General features: G+C 42.1%; 1 protein-coding gene and 2 non-coding genes across 4 annotated transcripts in view; 1 reads left to right on the forward strand and 2 right to left on the reverse strand.

The window, feature by feature from the left end:
- Positions 1–2203, reverse strand: part of LOC144607548 (beta-1,4 N-acetylgalactosaminyltransferase 2-like) — a 41655-nt gene extending 39452 nt beyond the window's left edge. Inside the window, exon 1 of one of the 2 annotated variants that reach the window (XM_078424445.1) lies at positions 2086–2203. The gene's annotated coding sequence lies outside the window, so the exon portion shown is untranslated. The remainder of the gene's footprint in view (positions 1–2085) is intronic. The other variant, XM_078424446.1, reaches the window with a different exon arrangement.
- Positions 2204–2510: 307 nt separating this feature from the next.
- trnaq-uug (transfer RNA glutamine (anticodon UUG)) lies at positions 2511–2582 on the forward strand. The gene has a single exon. It is a non-coding gene; the product is annotated as a tRNA-Gln (tRNA).
- Positions 2583–6472: 3890 nt separating this feature from the next.
- trnaq-uug (transfer RNA glutamine (anticodon UUG)) lies at positions 6473–6544 on the reverse strand. Its single transcript has one exon. It is a non-coding gene; the product is annotated as a tRNA-Gln (tRNA).
- Positions 6545–7250: the final 706 nt, after the last annotated feature.

Genomic DNA, 7250 nt, shown 5'->3' on the forward strand with positions numbered 1-7250 from the left:
GGTGCTCTGGGACCGAACGACTAGCCACTAGAATGTCATCAAGATAAATAAATACAAAAGACAATCCGCGACCCACATGGTCCATAAGACGTTGGAATGCCTGAGCCGCGTTTTTGAGACCGAACGGCATCCTCAACCACTCAAATAACCCGAACGGAGTAATCGTAGCCGTCTTGGGAATGTCCGGTGGGTGGACAGGGATCTGATGATATCCCCGCACCAAATCGATTTTTGAAAAAACTGTAGCCCCCTCGAGGCTGGCTGAGAAGTCCTGTATGTGAGGGATCGGATAGCGGTCAGGCCGGGTTGCAGCGTTAAGACGCCGATAATCCCCACATGGTCTCCACCCCCCAGATGCTTTAGAGACCATATGCAACACTCAAAGCTCTAGACTACTACCTAACGTCTTACCTAAAAGGGTTCCAACGCTAGACTACTCGAATCTACCGCGCTAATCCACCTCGTGACCTCGCTAGCCAATCCGAGGGTTCGACCATCCAACCAATCCCTACGTCCCTACAATTTATGGATTTTTCAAATGCGAATATCTCATAACGACACATTTGTGGGTTAGCAGTATGTTGCACCAACCCCCTCAATTTTAAATCATTCAAACAAGAATTACACTTTTTATTTCTGTCATTCATGGTAAGATTTACATCACTCCGGCCTGCGTGAGATAACCACTTATGAGGTGTCTGCGCAGTAATCAACCAGAACCACATTTTGTGTGCGAGATATACTGTTTCGGATATCAGCTAACCAATGAAAAGATCAGGTCCTGATTTATACCAGCTCTTCGCCTTCCCCTCCCCTTGTCTGAAGAAGGGTCCCAACCTGAAACATCACCCAGCCTTTTTCTCCAGAGATGCTGCCTGACCTGGTGATTTACTCCACCACTGTGTCTATTTGAATTGGATTCATGCTTCTGTACCACGACAGGCAGCAGTGGTCATTTTAGTGACTGTCAAGGGTTTTTAACTAATCCGATTCAAATTTTCTTGGTTCTAAGTATTAAGTTAAATGTCTTTTCAATTATATTGTGGACACAGTAGAGTTCTATTGTTTGCAAATGCCTAATCTCTGCTTCCATTACTTTTTAAAATAAAACAAAAAGACATACAGCACGTGGAGGTGAAATACAAATTAACAGAGAAAGCAAAGAAGAACAGTTCATTAAATATGATCAATTGGCCAGATACAAACAGAGTGGATCTCTAGTGCAAATATTCAATCAGTAACATCCAAAGTTTAAAGATCACAAAGGAGCAACTCTTCAAGAAATAGTTATAAATGTCAACCATCAACTTATCCAAGAAGTGCAGCAGGCAGTGAAGAAAGCGAATGGTATGTTGGCATTCATAGCAAGAGGATTTGAGTTTAGGAGCAGGGAGGTTCTGCTGCAGTTGTACAGGGCCTTGGTGAGACCGCACCTGGAGTATTGTGTGCAGTTTTGGTCTCCTAACCTGAGGAAAGACGTTCTTGCCTTAAAGGGAGTACAGAGAAGGTTCACCAGATTGATCCCTGGGATGGTGGGACTTACATATGAGGAAAGACTGGATAGACTGGGCTTGTACTCGCTGGAATTTAGAAGATTGAGGGGGGATCTTATAGAAACATATAAAATTCTTAAGGGGTTGGAGAGGCTAGATGCGGGAAGATTGTTCCCGATGTTGGGGGAGTCCAGAACCAGGGGTCACAGCTTAAGGATAAGGGGGAAGTCTTTTAGGACAGAGATGAGAAAACATTTCTTCACACAGAGAGTGGTGAGTCTGTGGAATTCTCTGCCACAGAAGGTAGTTGAGGCTAGTTCATTGGCTATATTTATGAGGGAGTTAGATGTGGCCCTTTTTGCTAAAGGGATCAGGGGGTATGGAGAGAAGGCAGGTACAGGCTACTGAGCTGGATGATCAGCCATGATCATATTGAATGGCGGTGCAGGCTCGAAGGGCCGAATGGCCTACTCCTGCACCTATTTTCTATGTTTCTAAGTTGAACAAAAATAATTGTTTGCAAACATTTTATATACGAAGAAGTCGCAGAGAATTGAGAACACTGCCCAGTCTATCACACAGATCTGCTTACTAAAATGGCGCTGAGACGTATCCCGTGCCTGACGACGGTTGTAAGAGTCGCGTGGTCCATCTTGCTCCTCTGGTATCTTTGGTATAAAGTTCGCGCCCTGGAGCTTGGCGCGCTCCCCCTTCTCTCTCCCGCGGCGGAAAGAGCCGAGCGGCCCGCGACGTCACCCGGCCGGTGACGTAACCCGGCCTCGGCACTTTCCGGCGGCGTGAGCGCCCGGCTGGCGGGAACAGTGCCGCCGCCCGCTCGCTCTGATGCTCTCTCTCTCTCTCTCTCTCTCTCTCTCTCTCCCCCTCCCTCCCTCCCGCCGCCTCCAGCGGGCTGGCGCCTCGCCGCCCACCGCGACACCAGGCAGGTACGACCCAAGGGACAGACACCAGGCACACACTCCCTTATTAAGCGTCCTGTTTCGCAGCTGCTCACAAGACGGTCCCATGGTGTAATGGTTAGCACTCTGGACTTTGAATCCAGCGATCCGAGTTCAAATCTCGGTGGGACCTCGACACATTTTTCCATAAATTGCTAACACTGCACAATTTGTATTAATTGGTTGTCAGTAACAACAACACAATCTACAGCAACGATATCATTAATTTCTTGCAATTTTTTAAGCATTTTAAAACTTTTGTTTTAGTTGGTAGATAGAAACAAGGAACTGCAGATGCTGGTTTACCAACAAAAAGACACCAAGTGCTGGAGTAACTGCGGGTCAGGCAGTGCCTTTTTGTATCTTTGAGTTGCTCGACCTGTTGAGCAATTCTGCCTTCTGCAATTCTGTCCTGCAATTCGTGCCTTCTCAATGTTGCCATTGGATATTTTCATGCAGTACCAGCCTTTGCAGTTTCTTGTGTCCCTGCCCTTTTGTGGATTAAACTATTTCAGTGTCATTCACCCTTGAGTCTTTATCACAAAATTCCATTCACCCTCGACTAAATTTTCTTATGTTTTTTTTGGTGATTTTCGTCTTATTCTCTCTTGTGTATAATTTTATATACAATTTATATGTCACATGAGCAAAAAACATAAATCAACTCATTTCTTATGTGTTTATTTTATTCAACTTTGTGAACGTCTTAAAAATATGTAAAGAAAACTAGGAGTGAAAAAAAAGAAGTTTAATTACCGTTGGAATTGGAAAATCATTCTATTAGAATCATAAAAAAAACATTCCAACGTCTAAACACTGGGCTTCAGCCCCATCCTACCCTTTCAGGCTTGATTACTTGGAGAAAAAAAAATTGGAAAACTAGCTCAAAAAACCATGGAGTATGTGATTTAAAATATTAGTATCCAACTAATATAACTTTCCCCGATGAAAGCTCACAATACCATCTCTCCTGAGATGCTACCTGACCTGCTGAGTTACTCCAGCATTTTGTGAACTCAATGACTAGGATGTTCCTTTACTCCTGTGACAAGCTTCTCAAACCGAGGTTCAATTTCCTTCTTCAAAGAAACCCGCATTACAGAATCAACATACTGAAGTCTGAAGAAGGGTCTCGACACGAAACATCACCCATTCCCTCTCTCCTAGATGCTGCCTAACCTGCTGAGTTACTCCAGCATTTTGTGATACTGAAGTGAATTGCATTTTTTTGGATTTCAATTCTACCAAGGTCGAAAATCCTTATTTGGACAGGAATGTTGTTGTCATCATCACTAATGGTTGAAGGGCCTTCAAGGCAATTGATTTGTATTCAGAGAAAACAAGTCATCCAATCCAATAGTCTCCATAGTAGGAGTACATCTCAAAAGATGATTTTTGAGTGAAGTCATAATGAAGCTCCATCAACACTTCTGACATTTCCCCAAAATCTGCTCACTTGATGTGGCTGTTGATAAAATGATAAACTATCCACATCTGATTTTCCAAATCCTGCAGATGCTTCTGAGGAAAATATGTTTCAAAATTTTTAGACAGCAACTGCAGATGGTCAGAAATTATGTCCGTCAGTGTTTTCTCCAGATCAGGTTGCTTTTCTTCCCACTCACACTCTGAGGAAGTTTTCCAAATGTGGGAAATTGGAGAAATTGCTTTTACGAATGTTAATATGCCACGTGGTGATCTTCATTTTCATGGCTTCTATTTTCCCAAGGACATCGAAGATGTCACCTTCTTTACCTTGAAGTGACAAGTTGAGCCGATTCAAATGTTCAAAAATAGAAGTCACTAGACCAAGTGGACCCGTTGGGCCCAAACCTCTCCTGCATTGGTGCAACATCCTCTCTCCCTATCCCCCCACCCCTTCTCTCCCCCTCCACTTCCCCTTCCCCTCCCTCTCCTTCCCTCCCTCCCCCTCCCCTGTTATCTTCAGTTTCCTTGTCACCCTTCACAAGTGACATCTCCTGAACACACCTCCTCTTGTCCTGTTTGTTTTACTTTTTTTCAGAAATGAACTACTTCCTCCTGCACACCCTTCCTCTAGAGCTGGTTTCTTTAGGTACTTCAACAAGGATAAAGTGTCTTAATCTGCAAATCAAACTCACAAAATACTGAAGTCGCTAGAATAGAAAATGCAGAATATCACGACAAGAAAATGGCACAATATAACTTTAGATTGCCTAAAAATGGGGCTCAAATCTCCATAATATAGCTAGAATTCATGCTGCTTGATGCTAATAAGTGCTGGTAGATTGAAGTACAGTAAATATATATATAAATAGAATTCTAGTGCTAGCAGAAAAGTAGCTAAATTGGCAACACAAAGTTACAGTTCAACAGTTGCCCATGCGATCCTGCTACTTTGAAATTAGAAAACCATAGGTACAGAGAATAAACATATCAAATTTCCAGCTCCACTGCTATTAAAACCAATAAGAGCTTACTAACCACTTTAATGGCAATGCCTTTTTTAAGTATAGAAAGAAATATATAAATATCTGAATAAATTAAGTCATTCACCCTTCATTCACCGCTCTGGTTTCATTCACCCTAAAAATAATTTCATTCACCCTTGGGTGAACCATTCACCAGTTTAAGAAACACTGGATTAAACAACACTGGAAAGATAATTTGTATGTTGATTCCAAAGGAGTTGTATTGGGCTCTTGGATGTCCTGCTGGATCCTTTAGCACAGAAGGGATTAGAAGGGATTAAAAGTACCATTAGCAAATTTGCAGATGATACAAAGCTGGGTGGTAGTGTGAACTGTGAGGAAGATGCTATGAGGTTGCAGGGTGACTTGGACAGGTTGTGTGAGTGGGCGGATGCATGGCAGATGCAGTTTAATGTGGATAAGTGTGAGGTTATCCACTTTGGTGGTAAGAATAGCAGGTTATTATCTGAATGGTGTCAAGTTAGGAAATGGGGACGTACTATGAGATCTGGGTGTCCTAGTGCCTCAGTCACTGAAAGGAGGCATGCAGGTACAGCAGGCAGTGAAGAAAGCCAATGGAATGTTGGCCTTCATATGTTGAAAGACTGGAGTGGCTAGGCTTGTATACACTGGAATTTAGAAGGATGAGAGGGGATCTTATCGAAACATATAAGATTATTAAGGGGTTGGAAACATTAGAGGCAGGAAAAATGTTCCTAATGTTGGGGGAGTCCAGAACCAGGGGCCACAGTTTAAGAATAAGGGGTAGGCCATTTAGAACGGAGATGAGGAAAAACTTTTTCAGTCAGAGAGTTGTAAATCTGTGGAATTCACTGCCTCAGAAGGCAGTGGAGGCAAATTCTCTGAATACATTCAAGAGAGAGCTAGATAGATCTCTTCAGGATAGCGGAGTCAGGGGGTATGGGGAGAAGGCAGGAACGGGGTACTGATTGAGAATGATCAGCCATGATCACATTGAATGGCGGTGCTGGCTTGAAGGGCCGAATGGCCTACTCCTGCACCTATTCTCTATTGTCTCACATAACGAGGAATTCCCAGGAGAGACAGAAATTCTCAAAATCAAATTTAAAATCCCGGGGAATATTTTTTTGGAGGAGATAATGTATTACAACACAGCTCCAGATGATTAGTCTGTGGATTGGCTGCTGAGTATATGTGTGTGTGTATATTTTATATATATATATATATATATATTTATGTGTGTGTTTTGCTTAATTTAAGTTGTTTAATCTACATGCACTACAAATACAGGTTGATTTTTGAAAATACCCAATGCCTATATCTTTGCTCAAGAATCATTCCTGCTTTTCTGATCAAAAGAGGCTTTTGGACATGCAAAGTTTCACCATATAAAAGTCAAACACTGGGCTGTTTAAAACCAAAGAAGCTTAAAGTAAATCGACTGATTACAGTAATTCAATTTTTGGAGATAACCTGCTGAAATGTCTGAATCCGTGAGATTTGTGTCTCCAAAGACCAGCAGGGTAGTGAAAGAACCCATTGAAACTGACAACCAACTCTTAGTTGAATTGAACGTTATTAAAATGTTCTGAGGTCCCACCGAGATTTGAACTCGGATCGCTGGATTCAAAGTCCAGAGTGCTAACCATTACACCATGGGACCGTCTGTCAAATGTAAAATATTCCATCCCACTGAAAAAAGGTTTTATGCAAAAAATGGATAGCACTCCATAATGATACTTGCACTGTACTTTATGCCAAAATTAATCTCACTCATACCATAGCAGAAGTAATGTCCAATAATCTTGAAAATTTGCTAGACCAACACATTAAAGTCAGAGTGTGCCAGACTATTGAAGTTTCACTGTTCTCCCTATGGCCTTGCCATTCATGTTGTTTGTCCTGGCCTTGTAAGTCCTCTTAAAATGCATCATCTCACACAACTAGGAGTCTCATCCCTTTTAATTTAGTTGACTATTGGTTTGCATTCTTCCAATAAGAAGAAAAATAATGCAGAAAATAATCCTCTCCCTTCTATAGATGAGAATCATTCATAAGGAGGTAAAAGGGCAAAACTAATAGAAGATGAAGTGATGGCAACACTCTGATGAGCTGAATAAACATTCTAGCAAACACTAAAATTTAACTTGCAGTTAGTTAATAAACCTTTCCTGATGCACATGCAGAAAGTGGTTTGTTAAGCGAAGGGTTTGAAGATTACTAGTCTAGATGGATTGGGGGCCTTGTCATTCCAATCAGCCATAATCCTTTTGAGTAGATATGTTGCAAGACAGGCCCGAGGGGCAAATACATGTCCATGATTCATGTCTAGAGGAAGAAAGAGCCTTGGATGTATACGTATGTACAAA

The sequence above is a fragment of the Rhinoraja longicauda genome, chromosome 29, assembly GCF_053455715.1.
Source record: "Rhinoraja longicauda isolate Sanriku21f chromosome 29, sRhiLon1.1, whole genome shotgun sequence".
Taxonomy (NCBI): Eukaryota; Metazoa; Chordata; class Chondrichthyes; order Rajiformes; family Arhynchobatidae; genus Rhinoraja; species Rhinoraja longicauda.